At 41.4% G+C, this 21,188-nt stretch overlaps 1 protein-coding gene across 11 annotated transcripts in view; it reads left to right on the top strand.

The window, feature by feature from the left end:
- Positions 1-21,188, top strand: part of ZMIZ1 (zinc finger MIZ-type containing 1) — a 345,891-nt gene that overhangs the window by 232,294 nt on the left and 92,409 nt on the right. The window contains exons 1-2 of one of the 11 annotated variants that reach the window (XM_065843049.2): positions 18,978-19,115; positions 19,636-19,708. The exons of 8 other annotated variants lie outside the window; for them this stretch is intronic. The gene's annotated coding sequence lies outside the window, so the exon portion shown is untranslated. Of the gene's footprint in view, positions 1-18,959; positions 19,116-19,467; positions 19,709-21,188 lie in introns of those variants that run through there. 2 more of the 11 variants (XM_065843048.2, XM_071811740.1) reach the window with 2 other exon arrangements.

Here is a 21,188-nt window from a genome sequence, read left to right on the forward strand (position 1 = left end):
ATGGCACTTAGTATCAGTATTTTAATAATATAAAATAGATATTTACTCATACTGCTTCTATTCTTTGGATGTCCTTTATGTGCTAGATAAACTGTTGATTATATTCAGTTTTTTATTTTTGCACGTGCTTTGACTATGTGCAAAAATGAAGCATTTTTATGAATGTTCTGTTTCTTGCTGGTTTTGATGACTGCAAAAGGCACTAAGTTTGAATTTACACTGGGCTTGTTGAAAAATGTTAATGAAAAATTTCGTAAAACATGATTTATTTTCTAGGCAGTGCTGTTAGTCATCCAAGGCCATGCAAACGAACGCTTTTTGGCTGTTTAGCCAAATCTCTGCTGACCTTCATGTAGTTGAGTTGCTCGTCAGATACCAGTATTAAATGATAACACATGGGAGTTATTGATCATGGGAATACTGAGAATTAATCTTTACAGCAGAAAAACTCTTTTTCAGTGGGACATTCAGCTTGGGCCAGCTGACTTGGTTCCCTCTCACTAAATCTGTTTGCCTGTCTACATCTTAGATCACAGGCTAAATCATTTGAGATCCTGGTAAGTCTTTCAGTGTTTTTGAGAAGACTGCACTGGATTTTGATGCTGGGGAAGACAAATTTCCCTTCAGTGCCCTGAGAAAGAGCTCACTCACCAATTCAGCTTCAAGCAGCACAAAGAGCTGGGTCAGATCCCCTTCCAGGTGCTGAGAAGACCCATTGGGAAGCAGAAACCGTAACAGTGCAGTTCCTCGGGCAATATGGAAATGGTATAGGGTTATAGCCATTCCTATAGCTCAGGGTGGTAAACACAAGGTGCTGTGTTACAGAGAAGATGTGAACATGGCTTCAAACCCACCTACTGCTTCTAGTCTACAGATCTTTTAGTGCTACAGGAAAGTCATGGAAAGTCTGTAACTTTTGAGCTGAGGAAACGCATTCTTCACATTCATAAGCAATTTCCCACAACAAACGGCAATGGGAACTTCTGGGTTCTTCCGTTGGAAAGAATGATACTAATTGTTCTGCCATAATGAAGTGGCTAATAGGAGCTCCTTCCCCACAGCCCACTTTTTTCAGGTCAGTGTGGCACATTCCAATTTGCGTTTGCTTCAGAGCACAGGAGGAATCCCTCCTGGAGGGGGAGGGCTGTTCTATCACGCTCAAGTGTGTGAGCAGTAAGCATTTTGCTTTCTTCAAATACTCTGGTTTCAGAGTAGTTGGGAGGATTCTGGATTTCCCCCCACGCGCTCCGAAAATGCAGCATTCTTTGTTTTTCCACCACAAATGAACTGAAACCCATAATCTCTGTACTGAGCAGAAGTGATTAAAATAGTGTGGAACAGATGGTTTAAAAGCTGCCAAAGATTGAATCTTTTGCTATTTTCTTTCTTGAAACAACTGCATTAGTTCCTGAATCAGCTTTGAGTGGGCCATCATAGCTCATAGGAGACAAGAGAGCATACTTGTTTCTCTGTCTTTGGCTGTTCATTAATAGCAATCAATTCATTTAAGATTGTTTTTTTACTTTTTAAAAAGATTGTATATGCTACAAGTTCAGTTAATGCATCGTTTTCATGCCGGACAAAAATGGAAGTTTTCTACAGAGCTTTTAGCAATATTTTTTCCTTGGAAATTTTGCTACATGTGTTTGGGTTTGTTCCCTGGAGAGGAAGACCGTGTTCCACTTAGAGTACTCAGAGAATAAAGATACCACGGTACTTTGAAATGTTAGGTGGTTTTGATGCTTGGGATATGTGAGTTTGCAATCTGCAGGCATTGAGAATTTTCTAGACAATCCTGTGGTCCAGCAACCTCTTGTGAAGCTGCCTCAGCATCAGGTGGTGCCCTCCCTGCTGTTCCGAGGAGCAGATACCTTCCATCAAACACTAAAGACCAGGGAGCTTGCCAAGAGTATGAAGTCTGATCTTCGCCAATGCGTGTTGTGAAATAGCGTCTTCCTCTTTTGAGCTACCTTTTTTAATTTTAGAGCCGTAGTCTGTAGTTCAGATCAAAGGATGATTTTTACTGTCCAGCCAAAGCATGTCAGCTGTGTAAGTGAATGTGTGATGGCAGAACGTGCCATCCTGGCCTCTGGTCTTTTGCTTCTGCTGTGGAGCCACTCAGGTTGTTTTGTAGGTTGCAAATTCTGACAAGTTCTTTTGATTTTCCTAAGTACCAATAGTTTACTAGTGCTACTTACAGTGTATTTTACATAGCAGTTGTCAGCCCTCAGAGTGTAGATCAAAAGATTCGGCATCCCCTTAAGGAACATTTTAGAGATCCATTTTGTGGACTTGGAAAAATATTTATTGGTCACTCATAAATGTTGTGAAACCTCGTGATTTTGTTCTTGTTGTGGAGACCTTGCATGAGCTGAGACATTACCATTTTGTTGTATTGATTTTAATTAAATTTAAAGCTTTCAAACAGTGGATTTCATAGAAAAGTAACATTTATTTTTAAATATTCGATAATGCAAAAAGTTCCAACTTTGAAATTCAAGTTGGATAATAGAATGTGTGTAGGACACTAACAAATGACTTCTGAAAAGGAGAATGGCAAAACCAAGCTACATTTGTGATTTTATTTTGAAATGCTCTTAATTTTGTTGAAGTTTGCAGTTTAAAATTGGAATTTTAGAAATTTGGCAACTCTCTGATTTCTGCTTAAGCAAAGCAGTTTTGAAAATTCCAAGTCCCACGGAACGATCACTGGAACTGAATCTCATGTCCATCTCCCATCACGTTTGTGGGAACTGACATGTTTGGCCACCTCCTTTTCTACTTTCCTCTCCACTGTAGCAGCTACCTACATGGACAAAGCCTAGATGAATACTCTTTATCTATTCACTTCTGTGAAGGAAAGATCCTGGCTTTTGGAAAACATCGCTAGAAATAGGAAGGCAGCCCGGTAGCTCGAGTCTGGGGATACCACTAGCAATACTGTTGCAAGTTAGAGACTTGGGGTCTGCAGAGACCATCCCCGGTCCTTCCTGGTGGAAGATTTTCACTGTTGTAGGTGTATTCGCTAAACCTGAGTGATTGCAACACACCTGAGACCCACTAGGACTGAGTAATGTGTCATCTTCTAAATATTTACTATGTTTTCCTTTGTTTTTCTAAGCCTAAAACCAAAAAATCCGAAGGGATTAAAGGCTTGGTTCACTTTTTTTCTTCTCCTTTAGGCGATGCAGTGTCTCGTTGGTCAAACTTTGGTTACTCAGTTATAATCAACTAATCTCATGAAGTACCAATTTTTTTCAAGGGCAAGTGAGGGGAGAGGAAGGATTTTGAAGGTTGTCTATTGAAACTTCTGGTTTTGTTTATTTTTTTAATTCTCCTAAATATGCAGTCTAGGAAGTGACATAATTGCATACACTTTTAATTTCCTCAGGGCTCTGTGTGGTCTTCATCCAGCTTCTCAGATGTTGGCTACAGATGTTTAAAATCGCTTCCTCCCAATTAAACATCTGCTCAGAAGTGACAAAGTGTAAGACCACATATGTCTGAAAGGCCAATGTATGCACAAACCGTTTTTGTTAGCAGATATAACGGAAACTTTTTCCATCGCCTTGGCTTTTAATGCACAGACGGTGAGAAATTGCTCTGCTTATTGAACTCCATGGGGGAGACTGGGTACTGGTTTTAAGTACACATTTTAAAATGTGCTGCTGCTTGTTGATCTTCCGTGTAAAACTTTTGGATGTCGCTTGCTTTACTATCGAAGGCGCTATTTGCTGTCTCACTTGGGATCTCCTTAGATCAGAAGGAGTGATGTGAACTCATCTGTTGACTCTACTGGTTAGTTGGAGGGAATATGAAAAAACTGAATTAAAAAAACCCACTTGGTACAGTATGGCTGTCGTACCAAAAGAACATTACTGTAGACAGTCTCACCCTTTGATGACTCAATGCCGAGTGGTCTTTGCCTGGAATGGCAGCAGAGTAGATGTATACAAGGGGAAAACTGACCATGAATAAATGGTAGTAACGGTAATATGTCTGGGGGGAAAATGGAGAAAATGATATATTTTATTTTCTGATTGATAGGGGTAGAATATTGAATATTGATCACATGACACAGTGGTAACAAAAGATTAAAATAAATGAGTTTCTGAAGATATCAGAGAAAAATCTTGTTTTTTTCTCCGTGGGGGAGAAACCAACAAAAGCAGATGCAGCCAAAGAAAATTGTTTGGTGTTGGACATTCAGCGATTTAAATTAGAATTAAAACATATATGGCAAATTAACTTGAATTAAAACATGTATAGGGAGAGAGTGTGTGTTTGTGTGCATGTTGTTAATGTGCTGCCACATTAATAGCATTTTATAGTGTGTTATTTCTTCTGTTACATCTTAGTCTGCAGAAGTGCAAATGGGTTGTAAAAGTATGATGTGCTTTGCAGCATCAGTCCTGCTAAGTAACTATGTTAAGGATTTTTTTTTGGGGGGGGGGGGGGCGGGGGAACCCTACACTAAATGAGAAACATTCCAAATTACAGGTAAGGGATAATGCTTCATGGGTGCAGGCTACTGATTAAGAGGTTATTAAGCATTAGATAACAGATGTAAAGTGAAATGTTTTCGAAATTGTTAGATTTCCAAAAGCAGAATCCCTGAGTATGAAATTCTCCTGAAACTGTGGACAGTTGTGACGTGAGCAAAAGATTAGCAAACTTTCAAGGTAATTTAGGTTGAAGCAAATTAACAAGGCAATATCTGTTTTAAATCCTTTCCCTCTTGATCAAAATCGATTTCAAAGTAGCAGGATTCAAGGTAACAAATGTAGTGATGTAGACATGCGGGCTGAAGTGTGACCAGTGCGCTCATTTTGTGTGTGCTGCTGAACAGCTAGTGGTGGTAACAAGGTAACCCAGGCCATACTGCAACCCAAACCATTGAAAAAGGCGACTTCACCAAGTTAACAAAACCTGGAACTCGGTTGTTGTAGTCACATCCTTGATTACAGTGTTACATCTTTTTAAAAGGAAAAAATATATTGCTCCTGGCCTTCTTAAATGTATAATGTCACCTTTTTAAACAAATTGTTAAAAACCTTGGTTCTTGCCTTAATCCGATCAGTACATAGCTACATATTTGTTATACCAAATACTGGCTGTAGTCAAAGTACTCTCTGTCCTCAGAAGGTAACCCAAAGAAGAAAGGGCAGAACTTCTTAAAGAATCTAAGGTATGATTGTTCTGGTGAGCTGGTGTGGTGTTGCTTGGTTGTGGTGCTGCTGTTACTCACTGATGCTCTTGAAGGCCCCATATGAGATCAAGGCCAGCTGTGCCAAGAAACCCTGCACTCAGTTTGAAGGTCTGTCTTTGAAGAACTTGTAACCGAGGTAGACAGGAAAGAGGGTGGAGGAAGACAAGGGCTGGAGAGGAGGAGGAGGGAACCAAGTTAACCCGGCCAGAGAACTGGGAACTGCTGTCTTCAGTCTCCCAGCCGCCTTGGTCACGCAGGTTTTTTTTCTGCTACTGTCATTTTGGAGAGAGGGGGTAAAGAATTTATGGTAGTCATGAGGCTTCTTCCTGCATTTGACATCATCATTCTAAAGGTGGTAAACCTCCTGTGGCAATAAACAGTGTTAACTCAATTACCAGAGCTTTTGGACTAACTGCAATTTACCACTATGAGTTCTTCTCTGAAAGCTGCCAGAAACCAGATTTAACCAAACATCTCCGTTTAAGGATAGGTTTTCTTTATGAGACGTGGTTCAGGGCAGGGACAGAAGGGAGCCAGCCCTGCCGGAGGGGACTGTGGGCTCTGTACCAGCACCCACCGCCACCCTGGGAGCAAGGTGACCTCCCCTCCTGCCTGGGGTGCACCAGCCCCCCTCCTTGCTCTGGTGTTCCCTCCAGTGGGGGCAGCAGCCCAGCAGCGCATTTACTGTTATGCACTAGTGTAATCGATTACGTTAATGTGTTGAATTCCTCCCAAACGGGGCTCAAGTGGCGACACAGTGACTTCTTTCCTTTTTCTCTTCACTGTTTACTGTCTTGGTAAATATAACCAGTTGTATTGGGGGTTGGGTACTGCTTTTGTTTCATAAGTTTTTGGGCAAAAGTGCTTTCTTTTCTATGCCTCTGTTTTGGTTTGGGTTTTTTGTTTGGTTGTTTTTTTGTTTTCATTTACAGACACAGAATGGAAAGTGTTCTGGGTTACTTGGGAGAGCTAGGTCTGATTTTCAGGAATTCCCAGTGTGGCTGCCTCCCCAAAGCACAACGCAGTCTTGAAAGCTTTTCCTTCCCCATGCTGCTACCTCCCAGCTCTGCAGAGGCAGCGGTGGCTGCTCCTTCCAAGGGCACCACGTGCTGCTCTGGCAGCTTAATGCAAGAGTTGAAAAGAATGTATGGATTTTCCTTCAGATGTGCAGTCTGTGTTTGAGCTTACCTGCTAGCTTTCATTGCAGTTGATTGACACAGTTGTCCTCAATAATGTTAACCATGGTACAGAAGCGTTGTTTTCCCGCTCCTTTTTTTCTTACCTTTGCATTCCTCTGCCTGCAAAATGACTACCCTCAAAGAGCATTGTTGCTTAAGTATCAGCTCTTTCATATGATGTAATTATTTAGAGAATGTTTTCATGTTTTTGACAAAATCAGATAGCTCAGTCAATACTTTGTCTGAAAGTAACATAAATATTTTATAAGAATAATGTAAATTATGTCCCACATTTTAGTAGGTTTAGGGTTATTACTTGCCTTCCTGTGGTGTTCTGTAGGGATTCATGCCTTTTTTTTTTTTCTTGCTGAATGTCCATAAATCTTTCTTGCTGTTATATGAGGCAGTGTCAAAGGTTTAAGAATTTAGTTGCATTTTTAAAGCTAAAAGTTAACAAACAGTACTGATATTTCTGTTATGATGATGTTCTAATCCTCCTTGGGTCTGTGGGCAGTAGTATAACTCCCGTGACTAGTCATAGGAATATCAATTACATTTGACCCATACATCTTCAGCCTAGCTAATGTTACTGTGGCAGTGGTGATACATAAGATAAAACAAAATGTTGATTCGATCAGTCTTGGGGTTTTTCGCTCATCCTAAATTGATGGTATTTGCATGCTTACTCTCGGAGTATAGAAAGTACTCGTGTGGGCTTTCTTCTTTTGTTTTTAAGTAACCCAAATTTAAAGGCATTTTACTTTTTTTCCTGATTGATCTGTTATGTTATTTTGGAAACTCTATTACTTGGTAACATAAATTAAGTTGCAACAGAGAAAACAAGAATGTGTGTGTGTGTGTGTGTTGGGTTTTTTTCATACTGAGGCCAGTGTAGAGAGCACAGGTTAGCAGAGGTGAACTGGGTTACAAGTGTTATCATATATGGTTTCCCCTGGAAGCCAATAAAAAAATTGAAGCAAGAATCATCACCTATTCCCACCTTTCCTAACGTCGTTTCTGTAGAGGAATTGCTATCAAAAATGAGGAAGGAACCTGAAGTAAATCCTGATTGCTTGCATGGAGAACCCAAGCAAAAGTCTGTTCTCCTCATGTGGAAGAAGAAAATTGTGCTGTGGACTTGAAATAGTTTTCTTATAGTGTATGGGGAGATGGTTTGCAGTCACTGGCATGTGGCTGGCATGGGACTAGAGCACAGAAATGATGTATTGAGGGTTGTTGAGACACTAGGATTCTCTCTCTGCTGTCCTTCCCTGACCAGCAATGTAAAAAATAAGTGAAGAAACAACTTTGTATTTCCCTTCATCTTTCTCCAACTTACTCCCCAGACCATGAGAAGATTTCCAAGAGCATTAGAAAACAAGTCTTCTCATCTTGCTGAAGCTAAGCGATGAAGCTATTGAGAGCGGTATTGAACAGTGCTCATTAACTTTTCCAGTTTTGTAAAGCTGGCTTCCTTTTCCCTGTCTCTGATTTTGATAATAGGAGTTTATGGCAGACCCCTCTGATTCCAACCTGGTCGAATGAGGAGACTTCGTTTGCTGAATTTCACTCCTTCAGCAGAGATGAGAGCTACTGTTACATCCCAGAAAGAGATGGCAGGTTACAATGGAGATAGTACTAGAATGTAAACCCTAATTTTGTCAGGGCTATAAATATTCAAATTATAGGCCTTCATCCAGAAGAACGTCTTCAAAGAAGGTAATGATGATTCAAAGCAAGAGAGAGGCAATTTGGAGGGGACATCCTATGCATGAGAAAACAGGGATGGTTTGATCAGATCTGAGGCACTGTAGGATCTTTGTCTTTCCTTCTTGGAAGTACCTGCCTCCTGAAGGTTTAGTATATCTAATCCCTTATCACAGAAATCTTAAAGCTTAAGGCACTTTCTTTTTTCCATGGACATATATTTCTGTAAATATGTCTGCTGTTCCCTTTCCCAAAGTAACAAGATGTGTAACTTTTGTAACTTTATTCCTCCTACCTTTGGTAATAGCAATTTGCTTTGAATCTACTAATTTTTCTTTGCAAATATGAAACTATATTACATCTTTTTAAGAGAGATTTTGACGTGAGTCAGTTTAAAGACTGCACAGCGTTTTCCAGGCATCAGTTCTCTAGGCCAAGATAAGTGGCCTGCAGAGTAACACTAACTTGTATTAAGCCTCATTTAAGTGACCTGCCAGTTGATGAATAAAGGTGCAGTAGTCAGTAAATACTTTGAAGAGCTGATAAGTGACTGTTTGGCCAAAAGTTAAGAGCTGTGGTGACACAGGCCACAGTTTCCAAAGCAGGCAAATGACCCGTGGCTCCTCAGTTCTTGGATGCTCAACTGGAAATATCTTAAAGATGCTTAACTTTTAGCTGCAAGAGATTTAACACTTTTAGAAAATCAGGCCCAATTATGCTTTCTCAAGTTGAAGTATCCAAAATTCTAATTTCTTTTGAGTGTCGTCTCCAGATTGTACTTTCTTATTTAAGTCAGTCTCAATACACCTGAGGGGAGATCCTTCAGTGTGCATTCTCTAAGTACTTTAAGTGTGCATTCTCTAAGTACTTTAAGAAATTAAAATAAATTAAGTGATTAGAAATACTTACCTGGTTAAGCTTCCAAAGTATGTGTTCATCTCTAATGTTCACTTACCAGTGGATTTAAATATGAAACAAAAATCAAAACTGCGTTTACCACTTAAGGGAACATGCAAAATTCTTCTGTTTTTACTGTGAAGGCTTCATTAAAAATAGGTCACTATTAAACCTCCCATCCAGAAGCTTTTGTCTTGAACTGTTCACTTCTCAATGGTTAATCTTTTGGCTGTGGACAATCAGCCCACCAGGGTAATATGTTGTACATGGTGGATAGAAAAACTAATCTGATGCATATTGATTAAAAAAGAAGGCAGTTCCTGTCATTCACAGTGGAAGGATTCTCGACTTGATCAAGCTATTTCAAGGTGTCTCTTATGATCACCTTTCTGGTGCCTGTCCATCATTAAAACACTACTTCTGTGAAACTCTCAAAGCAATTTTGCAAGAGAGAAGTATGAAATAGTGTTAAATACTGATGGATAGTTTCCAGGTTATGGAAATGTATATTTTCATAGCTATATTATTGCTGCATATTCTAACAGAATGTAAATTATTTAACAGATGGTTAAATTATTAAAAAAATCTTGAAGTGTGAACTTCGGTATTTCTCTGTATTCACTTATAGGAAAAATGTGGTTTGGGGGTTAGAGTGGAGGCTGAAACCCCTAATAAGCTTCTCTGCTGTTTCATGAATGCAGAAATTCACTACATGAAAGAATAGAAACTTCTAAGGTCTTTTGTCAAATTCCCTGTGTAGGATTGTTCCGTATGTTAGATTTCCTGTGGCTGTCCATGGTATACTTTTAATCACATTAAGGAGTGGGGGTGGTTTTCAATAGTCATAATACAGATCATTTCAGAGAAAACATTGATAATATTTTACCTTCTAATTTTATCTCCTGAATTGTCTAGTTATTGGAAACTTTGCAATAGCTATAGTTGTTGGAAATACACCGTTCTTTTATTTGATCACTGCACTGAGAATTAAGGGCCATTTTAGATTATAGTCAGTTTCCTGGAAAGATGTTGTGTATAGCGAAGTTCCGAAAAGCCTCTTTAACTTTGCATTTATATAAAAAGGAGCAGGTTCGTGTGGCAATTGGTGATTCTTCTCAGGCAAACAGAAGCTTTTACTGAGAGGAGTTTCTGAAGGGAAGGGAGGTAGTTCGGTAGAGAAGTAGCACAGTGCAGTAGACCCTGAGGGTGTGAGATTCAGAAATAAGATAGCAGTGAGGTGCCTGAGCTCATTATCCCTGCCAAAAAGAAGGGCTTACAGTCCCTGGGGTAATGGTATGATAATAGTCCTGTGTGGCTTTTGGGGCTGAAGCCACTGTCACAGTACAGGACAGCCTTGCTGCATGGGACCATCTCAACAGCTCCTGGGTCTTTTTAGTTCATGTCATCGCGAGGTGTAGACTCACTCTTAGTCTCAAAGTAGACTAGATCTGTGTTGGAAATCCTCTAGTAAAATAAGGTGTCAGAAGCTCTCTTTTCATGAGATCTCAGAATCCCCTGATTATAAACTTAATTTCAATGGGGAGCCAATAAAGGCAACGTAAGACACGACATCTTGCCAGTATGAACTGTGTCTAGGCTGGGTAGGAGCTGCCAGTCTACATCTCTTCTGTGGTTGTACTGCTGAATGTGTCTTGGAGCAGAGTAAGTCTAAAAGACTTCCAGCCTCCCTTAAAGAAATAAATATATTGCTTTAAACAGAAATATATGGAATTAAGATGGTAAAAAGAAAAATCGTATATGTGAGTGTAGCTTTTTGGTAGGAATGCGCTGGACATTTATTGATGATATCAAACTGAGACTTCCATGTTGTATGGCGATAATGTGTTTTGGTATCTTCATGTTCTGCTGTTCTCAGCTTATTTAACCATCATACTTTGAAATGAATCATGGTTTAAGAAGGATTAAAAGCTCTTCATGAATCCCTCTACATCTGTGTATAGATACATGGGTATCTATAGTGCTTGCCCTTGTATTTTGTTCTGAGCTGTTGCATTTTAATTTTTTTATTTGAGAAGATGCAATTGTGCTATGTAAGGAAGGTGCATCTTAAGTCTATGTAATAGGTGCTGAAGGGTTAAAAATCCGAGGTCCTATTAATGTAGGGAAATGCTGACACAAGTTCTTCAGTCCTTTTCCTGACAGAACACCCATCTTTAATTTGCTCATCTCTTTACCCATATAACATTGTACATCTGTCCTTGAAAACAGCTCTTGCAGCATGAGCATAGCCAGTGGAGTCAATTTAGCAAAGGTTGCTGTCTGTGTCCTAGCAATGCAGGCAGACAGCCTGGAGCTACGGCTTATAATCAGCTAAACAGGTATATGAATAATTACTAAAGATAGAAGCCTGTGTTAATTGCTGCTTTTAATCTTGTTCTCATAAATGGTTACAGAACTATTCTCCCGTGCCCACCCCCCAGCAACAACATATCAAAAAGAGTATTTTTCTCAGATTTTAAGTAATCTGGTGGATTTTGGAACACTTTCAGTTCTAAGAAGATCCTGGCTAATACTGAAGCATGCACGTACTCTCTTAGATCCTTTATACCCACTTTAAAGCTTTGTTCCACTGCCAGCATGATGGAAGGAAACATCACAGAAAAAAACAAGAGGCCTGAAGTATATGGAGTTAACTGAGAGCAGAGTTTGCCAGTTTCTGAAAGCAAAAAATTATATTAAGCTGTTGTTTCTCTTAAAATGATTGTCTACCAAAATGCTTCCTTCACGAATCTGAGCAAACCCACTTGCTTTTCAGACTATTTCCTTTCTTCTGCAATGACTGGATACTTGATTGTCAAAATGGACAAAACATTAAAGATCCCCTAGTTCTGTCCAGTTGCTAATGCGGTAATCCTCCTTAGTAAGTGGGAAAAAGTAGGGAATGCTCTTAGAGATTGATTAGTGTATGAGGAGAAGAGTGACAGTGGCTGCATTTGGTCTTCACCAAGAACATTTTGCCTTATTAGGCTACTTTGCAAGCTAAATGCTACTTTATCTCACAGTCCGCTAAAAATAACTCTGTATGGCTTTCTGGCAGATTGATACAAAAAGTGTATGATGATGGTACATGGATTTGTTTAAATACAAGCTAGAAGCATGAGCTGGCCTCCAAATGATGAATGTCTTTGTATTCCAGAATGGAAGCGTTCCAAGACAGTGATGCATAGCCACCAATTTGTAACTTTTCTTTAATTTGTAACTTTGGACTTTTATCTATTTGTTTATTTATATAACCTCTCATATGTTAGATATGGCATCATTAAACATCTATATGCATTTTGTTGGTTTTCTAGACTTCACAGTTGTCTTGGAGGAAGTGACATTCAGTGTTGTTTTCATAGATTTTTTTAATTAAAAAAAAAATACACTGTATCTCAGCGCTCTCATTTGAATGCTCTCACAGTTCACTCAGCACAGAAAAAGGGCTCTGTCATTAACTGTCCTGTGTATAGAGTGTCAGTACTTTGGCTAAAGAAGAACGCAACTCTTTGTTTTCTTTTATTCCATTACATCCCACTCAGGACGTTTCTATGACATATTCCCTCTAACTACTGATACCTTCCATATTTTAGTGGATTGTTTTTTAAAAGTAATAAAGAAAAACTTATATAAGCCACTGCAGGGACCGTGCTGGGCAGCAGAGGTGGCAGCTGGAGATGAACACTGGTCTAAACCAGAAGGGAAAATTAAAGGAAAAGAGTTATGGGGGTTGAGTATTTTCATGGGGGGATTATTATTCTGAGATCCTAGGGAGGAATATTCTCATATTTTATATTTCTGAAAAATATTGATAACAGTCAAAACAGCACAGACAGGATTGACAATGCCAAGAAGAGTCCAGGAGTGCTATCAGGGCTTCTACGTTCCAAGCTTCAGTTTCATTTACTCTTTTCCATCCCTACAGTCCTACAGAGTCTCTCAAGCCACTGTTCTGCTACTTCTCTGCCTTCTTTCAGTGGGAGCTGATTAGGTTGGTGTCTTCAGAGCTGCCTCCTTATCCCCTGGAACAGTTGAGCCAGGGAGGGAGGAAGCTTAGCGGTAATTAGCCCACAGCTTGTCAGAGGTGAGGCCTCAGCTACAAAGTATTATAAAAACAAATATTTTGACTGAGAATATAATCTTGAGCATTTCAAAAAGCATCAGAAAAACATGTTTTATTAAAGTGCACAGTAAAACTTTCTTAGAGATAGTAATCCTCATTGCATTTGAAAGTCTTGCTTCATATATAACAGTTTTCAGTCCTTTGCAGAACATATGAATTCTAAAAGATCAGTTTGAAATCTCAAGAAACAGTTGATCAGATATTCCCCCAATGCATTAACAGGCTAAAAATATCTACACTATATGAGGAAAATTGGGCAGTTTGCAAGACATGGCATAAAAAAATATAGTCAGGAGTTGGCAAAAAATATGGATGTTTTAGAAATCCATTTGATCGTGCTGAAAAACTGGATTCAGTATGGAAAGAGCTTCAGGTAATTTCTATTTGTGTCTGATTTGCTAGAAGAGGTATCCTGAACTCTAGCTCAGGTGCCAAAAGAGGCCCTGGAAGTGCAGATGAGCACTGAAGACATTTGTGCCACACTCAGGTTTACCAAGGAGTGTGAATGGAAGTGTCTAATAGTGAAGACCTGTCTAAACTTTGGAAAATCAATAAAGCTCCCATGTCATAAAAAGCAGTTTTTAAAACATTTGTTAGTATTTGTAGCAAAATAGATAAGGTAAAAGAAGGGCAGAGCATCACAGGTGGGGTGTGTTCCATCTGTCTTTAGAATTGCCTGGTGGACAAGTTGGGGTGGGAGGGGGCAGCTCTTCTACAGGTGAAACAGTGCTGGAGGCAACTCTGAACTGGTGCCGTCATTGCACAGTGATTGCTTGTTTGTTTTGTGGTGTGTTTGTTTGTTTGTTTGTTTGTTTGTTTTTGTTTGGTTGGTTTTTTTAGTTTTGTAAAGCCTCTATTCTGACTGTCATCCTGTATTACAGACGTGATTTTTCCTTAGTGTACTTCATTCTTTATTTCTGCGTGGTTTGGTTATTTTTGCTTCTCAGTTTTCTGTAAAAGAATAGCTGTGAAGAGAACCAGAGGTATGGACATGATGAATGTGGCTTCACTCTGTAATTATGGAGGGGGGCATATTTTGTTGTAATTTTATAGATTTTTGTTTGTTTGTTTAAATGGTGAAGGGAAAGGAAATGAAAGGAGAAAGGAAAGGAAAAAGTAAAGGAAGGGGAGAGAAGAGGAGAGGAAGTAGAGATTAGAAAATTGCCACATTGCATCTAACTAGACTGATTTAAGGCTTTGGCAATTGACAGAGGTGTTTTTCATTGCAGTGCCTACAAGTCTGTCCTGAGCCTCTACATAGGTTTGAAGGAACAATTTTTCATAATGAGGTAGCAGGAACACGAGCATTTCTGTGGTCTTGAAAGTTAAGTAGGGTGTAAGTCTCTTTCAGAAGGTTTTGACCCAATTGTTGTGCACATCCAAAAGAGCACTGGGTGTTTCCAGGTGTGTAGTCCAGATCAGAGGGTCTGTCAAAACATTGAGCTACCAAGGGCATGTGTGATCAGGGGTCATGGGCAGCAGGAGAAAAGGAAATGCTGTGGTATTACATTCTGTAACTTTCCTACCTTTGTTTTATAAACCTTGACAAAGAACAGGACCCAAGGGTAAGTACTTTAGTCATAGTAATCTCTGCTGTATAGTAATCTTTGACTTAAATGACACAAAACGAAACCACATAAAAGAGTCTTTTTTACCGCGCTTTTTTACACTGGATTTTCCTCTCACGCCTCTCTCTGGATGGAGTTGGTTTGATTCTCAGAAAATGAGTTATGCATGGAAGACACTTGATGCAGAGTCAAAGGATTTTTTTTCCCAAGTACATGGTTGGTTTCTGTCTGGGAGACAGCCCTGTGATTTATAACAGTTCCAGCCGACTCAACCTACTGTGAAACATTAGGAAAAATCCACAAGGCCACCGATCCATGTATTTTGTGTATCTCTGCTAGGTAATTGTAAGCCTTCTAAAGGGTTTTTTGAATCCTTTGAATCAATAGTAAAATATATACATATCCAGGGAGCTAATTCTTGGGCAAATAACCTGCTCTAGACAAATGTTGTAAGGAAATACCCTGCTGTGTTCAGCAGTGCAGCAAAACTCTGGTGAATAAAGATTGGTCCCCAAGATAGACCTTTAAATCTTTGGTCACAGAAAATTTGCATTGCTAAAGGGTTATGACTCAGTGGGCAATAACTGGTATAACAGCTACTTGAAGAGAATTTCCTTACCCGTTATGTTTTCTTCCTCTAAACAACCTCTCTGCTCTGTGCACCTCTCATGATGAAATTACAGTAGAACATAATGATGTCCCCCCCTTGTACAATATACTTGACACTGAAGCATCCAAATGGGGGATTTGATCTCCACCTCTCTGCAGCCTTTCCTCCTTTTCCTCTTGGTGGCCTGTGTCTTTATTACAGGTGTCAATGTATTTGGTTCATTTTTGTAATACCACAAAAGAGGAGCAGGGAAGGAGAGAAACAAGAATCACATCCAAAGGTTACCTCACTTGAACGTAGTTGAAGATAAGCATTGTGCCATTTATGCTGAGCAATCGAAGGCACCTGAACATACAAATCTGTCTACACCATTATCTTGTTCACCATAAAAATCAGTGTTCCATGGGCATGCGGGTCTGTTGTGCCATCATGTCCCAGGGATGGACTAGTGACTTTTAAAAAATACACTGCTTGAGAGAGAAGCATCTTGGCATGGCGAGCAAAGAGCAGTACCATATGGATGTGCTGGTGGTGATTTCATTTCTGTGCCAGGTGGTGACTGACAGGATTGAGATTTGGGAGGGTTCTGATCAGTAATACTGCTTGGCATTGGCAACAGATGTTAAACGGACAAACGCTGCCTCCTGTTTCAAGGCAAATGGGACTTTGAAAATCTTTCAACTGCTTAATCAGCTAGAGGTGGCCCAAATAAGCATCTCCTCTTTCCCCCCCATAGGACTGAGTGATGCCCCAGCCCCCAAGCACGGCCAAAGAGCTGCTCCGCCACCCCACATTTAAAAGGTGCTTCCCAGTATGGACCTGCTTCTCCCAGGGGTAGATGCCTCAGTGAGTCTTGCTAATAGTGATCACTGCCTGAGATAACCTTCCCTGTGATGTAATTTGACATACTGCTGTCAGTGGGGCTTAAACATTGTAATCTTTAAAAATGATTGGGAATTTGCCCTAGAGAAAAAACTGTTATGATTAATTTCTACAAATGATAAACCACTCCTCCTTCAAAATACTACATGCTATGAAGTGTGATTTAATCCATTTAACTACAGAGCCTGATGCTTCTGACAACTGTGACTCAAATGTCATCACAGAAAGTGATATTTCAAGTGGCAGGATGGGATTAGAAACCTGCTGAAGATTTGTCAAAGGAGAAGTAAGTACATAATTTTTAGATAAGTGATTTGTCTACTCTAAACCACTTCCGCTGAAAAGACAGGCAGCTTAAAAGAGAAACTTACACAGTTACACTAGCAAGAGCATTTAATTGCAGAGGGAGGAAAAAGGCAATCCTCCTGCTTACAATGGTAGTTAGACAGAAAAACATAGGATACTGGGGAACATAAGTTTTCTATACAGAGGTAATAAAATTATTTTTTCCCTTAGAAAATAAGATTTAATCGAGGCTTGTATGAGGAAGGAGTCAATCTCAATATCTGGGACCTCACAACTGCCTGATACGTTCTTGTTGCTGCTTGGTGCGTTTTTTTTCTAAATACGAAATAACACGATGATAGCTTACGAACTGTGTGAAAATTTGGAAAATGCAATAAAATGTGAAACAAGCACAGAAATCTACATTCTGTGTCTGTCTAGCATTTATGTGGAGTTATAGTCAATTATAAATTTCATTCACACCCACCAAAGTCTGAACTCGGTACAGTCACATTAGTAGGGAATTTGGTCCTTGTTTGGGATTCCCAGCATACTTTTCTTACTGCTTTGCCAGTCCTCCAAAATTCATGCTTGCCATTATCTGTTCTGCTAGGGTAGCTGTATAATTTACAGGTTTTTAAAGCATCTGTCCACTCCAAAAGAGAAAAAAAGAAAAAAAAAAAAAAAAACAACAAACACCCAGTTGTGTGAGGTTCTGTACTTTTGTGTGACTGAATCTCAAAATTTTATCAACTGCAATGGAAACTACATTTTGTGGAGGAGCATGTTTTCAGTGTCCGAGGACCAGGCTGAAGGCTTGCCCACACTGCACGGACTATGTGTTATGGATACCAGCCCAGAGCTGGGTTTTGTACCACCCGTAGCAGCCGTGTTATAAGAATTCTTCCTTTGGTCAAGTTTGTGCAGCTCTGAGACTGCAGAATCACAGGATGTCAGGGATTGGAAGGGACCTCAAGATCATCCAGTCCAGTCCCCTGCCTGAGCAGGAACACCCAGATGAGGTTACGCAGGAAGGTGTCCAGGCGGGTTTTGAATATCTGCAGAGAAGGAGACTCCACAGCCTCCCTGGGTAGTGGGTTTGGTTTGCCGTGCGGGTGGCTGAGGAGAGAAAGCAATAACCCTGTCTGACAGGCTGACCTTGAGCTCACACTTTGGGAGTGGAAGTTAGGCGAAAAGCACGCGTACCTTTTACTTGTTTGAAGTGGATGGATTCCCTGGGGAAAAAAAAATGAACATGAAATCTGACAATGCTTTTTTGTGGAATCATTTTTCAGAGAAGAGCTGCTCTTTGATATCTGTGATAGTTTGCTGCTCCAATCTGTCATGTTGCAGACTCTCTCTGCTAAGGTGTTTACGAATCACGGTTAAGTGACTGTAAGTGTCTGCAAGGGAAGCTGAGGCCTTTTTTTTTGATGAGAGGAATTTTGCTGGAGAGCTGGTATTTTTTAATTTATTTTGTTGTTGTTTGGTTTGGTTTTTGGCTGGAACCTGCCGGCTGGCTTCCCTGCAGCAGGGCCGGGTGCGCCTTTAAGAGCCGCGGCGCCTTTGTGCAGGGTGTGCGGGAAGGAAGCGGCTCGGCACCGCAGGAGCCTGCAGGAAAAGGCTGGTGCTCGCCTGCCCGCAGCTTCAACTGACAGTTTTCCTTCTGAGAGGGAGCAAAAAAATTGTCACATTAGCTTCCTGTTTGGCTTGGTGTTTTGTTTGGGTTTTTTTCTCCTTTGACGCTGTCCACCAAAGGCTGTGTTGTGGCACAGTTTGGTGGGTGACACTCGTTTAGAACCCTCTCATGGGCAGTGCTGAACTCGGAGTGGCGTGGGAAAAGGTGATGCTGTCAGGGGCGATGGGCGGCCGGCAGAGGTGAAGATCCGAACTCTTAGAAAACCCCGAACAACCCAAGCAAGGCCGTCCCGCTGGCGACATCGATCCCAGCCGGCAACACACCGTCCCCCGCCTGCGTGCCTCAGTTTCCCCTCGGCAGCGGTGGAACGCCGTGTGTCGCCGCGCCCGCGGCACCACGGACAGAACCGGCCCGCAGGGACCTCCCCCGGCCCGGCCCGGCGGACCCCGCCGGTACCTCCTGCCCCTTGCGGGGCGGCGGCCGGTCCGGAAGGAAAGTCCCGGCCGCGGGGCCGCCCGCCCCGGGATCTGCTCCGCCGGCGAGGCTGCCCTGGACGCTAATTAGCATGACTAGTTTGATGGATTTAGTCAACAGCATTCAGCAAACAGGGAGGGGGGGAAACAAGTGTGTAAGGTTTCCCAAATCTAAAGACTTTTCAGCCTCGGTGCTCTTAATGGTTTGTTACGCGGACACGAACAAGTGTTGCTTCCAATTAATTGATCGAGGGGATTTATTTTAGTATTTTGGCCGGATGCCAGGAACAGAGGCTTTGTCCTAGCGTTTTAAGCACCACCCCTCCTTGCAAGTTTGAAATGTGAGCTGCCTGGGTGGTTTTTTTTTCCTCCTCTCTTTCTCTCTCTCTCTCTCTTCCTTCTGGCAAAGTGGCTGTGGCTGCGTGTGTGTGTGCGTGTGCGTGCATGAGTATGAGAGGAGGAGGGAGAGGTGTAACGGGAAAGCCAGAGATGGATCACTAGAGACAGAAAAGAAAGCCATCCATATCAGTAACATGCAGCTGAGGTGAGATTTTTCTGAGTGTTTGATTTCCTTAAAACCGTTTCAGAAGATTTAAAGCAACCTTCTGCCATGCTGTATCCTGAAGACGTACTCCTAAGCAATGTCATAGGGATGCGTACATGTATATTGCTGGTTTAGGTCTGTTCGCGTACGTGTGAAGTTTTAAGGCTTAACCTGATTCTCTTTATTGTCTCTGGAGGGTTGTAGCTTGAGCACAAATAGCCTGTTGGCAAGTACGGCATGAGCCCATTAGCAAGACTCCATCTGTGATTGGTTTTGCCTGGAAACCGGGAGACAAGCAATGAATAATTGATGTGTGTTGTGCGGTAGCTGGACAGGCAAAGAGGAGAGAGAGAGAGGGAGAAACAGAGCAGGGTGCCCTCAGAGGGGGGAGAGCGAACAAGCTTGAAAATAGCTACTGGCTGCCTTGTGCGGAGATGAAGGCAACCCCGGCTGTCTTTGTTCTGCACGGGCTGGTTCCTGCCTAGAACTGTTTGCAGACATATGTGGCCTTTTTCTGCAGCCGGAGAGAGGCAGGCGAGCGGAGGAGGGGGAGCAGAGGAGGACTAGGCTGGTGAATGAAATGTAACTTGTGGGTAAGTTGGTTTCTGGGCGGGGAGGGGGCCATACGTGTGTGTGTGTGTGTGTGTGTGTGTGTGTGAATGTGTGCTCGCCCCGGCCTCCCGGCACCGAGCGTGTGTGCGGGGGGGCGGCGCGGTGCATTGTGGGCAGGCAGGGCCGCTGTCAGCGGGGGCGGCGGGCGGGACCCCCGCGGCCCGGGGCGGATTTTGGGTGCAGCCGCCCTGCCCTCCCCCGGGCCGCCCCCTGACAGCTCTGGGGCTGCGAGGAGGAAATACGCGGCTTGCCGATTTACCCGGGCTTTACCATATTCTTATTTCAGGGGGTGAACTGCTTTATTTTTTTATTTATTTTTTTCTGCAAGACTCTTGCTTATTGTATCTGCAGTCATAAACCCAAAAGGCAACGGTGATTATCCGTGGCGTTTTCTCCAACTTTAGCCTGTCTGGCACTGTCAAAACGTGACGTGCTGTTCTGCAAACAGCAATGACAGTACTGCTGCCACCATTTCATTTTTGCTGTCTTTATAAAGACCTTGCCATGCAGAACTCACATCTGTGGCAAGTGGTTTCAAAGATGATCCCAAGGAGCTGTTAGTGTCAGTGGCAGTCTCGGGTATGGAGGATGTCAAGTTTTTTGCCCCTTGTTTTGAGTAGTAGCAAGTGTCTTGTGTATCTCTTTACTTGTGTAAAAACTGAAAAGCTTATTTAATTTGCACATGTTTCATGGAATTTTCAGAAAGTTTCAAACAAGTGATGCCAGACTGGAATTTGGGTTGTTGGTTTATTTTTTTGGTTTAGCTACTTGAATTCAAGCAAATAATACATTAAAATGAATAACATTACATATATTAATGTACAGCAAAAAGGCAATGCAATGAATCTGTACAGCTCCCGTGTTCGCAGCTCAGACACTGACAGCATCATTTGCTGGGGGAAGAGATTGGCTATTGTAGATAGCAGCTCTTCCATCAATAACATCACTGAATAAAGTGAAATAGACTTTGCTTAAAGTATCGTCAGTGATCCTGTGTCCGCTGAAGCTGCTGTCAAAACAAACATTGACTTCAATCATACAAACTACTTCACCTGAGTTCAGGTGAGCTCGTGATGAGATCTGGCTGAAAATCTCTTGGTATCTGCCAGCTTTTCATGCAGTACATGCTGTAGACAGATCCGATGGCATGAACTGGCCAATTTGAACCCCCATTTATGACAACAAATTATCTTGGCTTATAAAACTACAGGAGCATGATGTTTGTTGTGCAGATCTGTAGATTTTGGAAGGAAAATTCACTGTGGAGACAGTTTCTTTTAGGAAGTAATGTTTCAATCAGGTTAAGATAACTGGGTTATTAGTCTAAGGTGAACTAAGACATCAATCAGAGTGCCTGAGACACTACCTGGAAATGAAGGTACATAAAATTAAGATCTAACTCTAACTGCCCTACCTTACCCAATATTTCCTTTAATTTTTCCCCAAGTTAGAACTTTATTA

The sequence above is a fragment of the Patagioenas fasciata genome, chromosome 8 (genome assembly GCF_037038585.1).
Source record: "Patagioenas fasciata isolate bPatFas1 chromosome 8, bPatFas1.hap1, whole genome shotgun sequence".
In the NCBI taxonomy this organism is placed as follows: Eukaryota; Metazoa; Chordata; class Aves; order Columbiformes; family Columbidae; genus Patagioenas; species Patagioenas fasciata.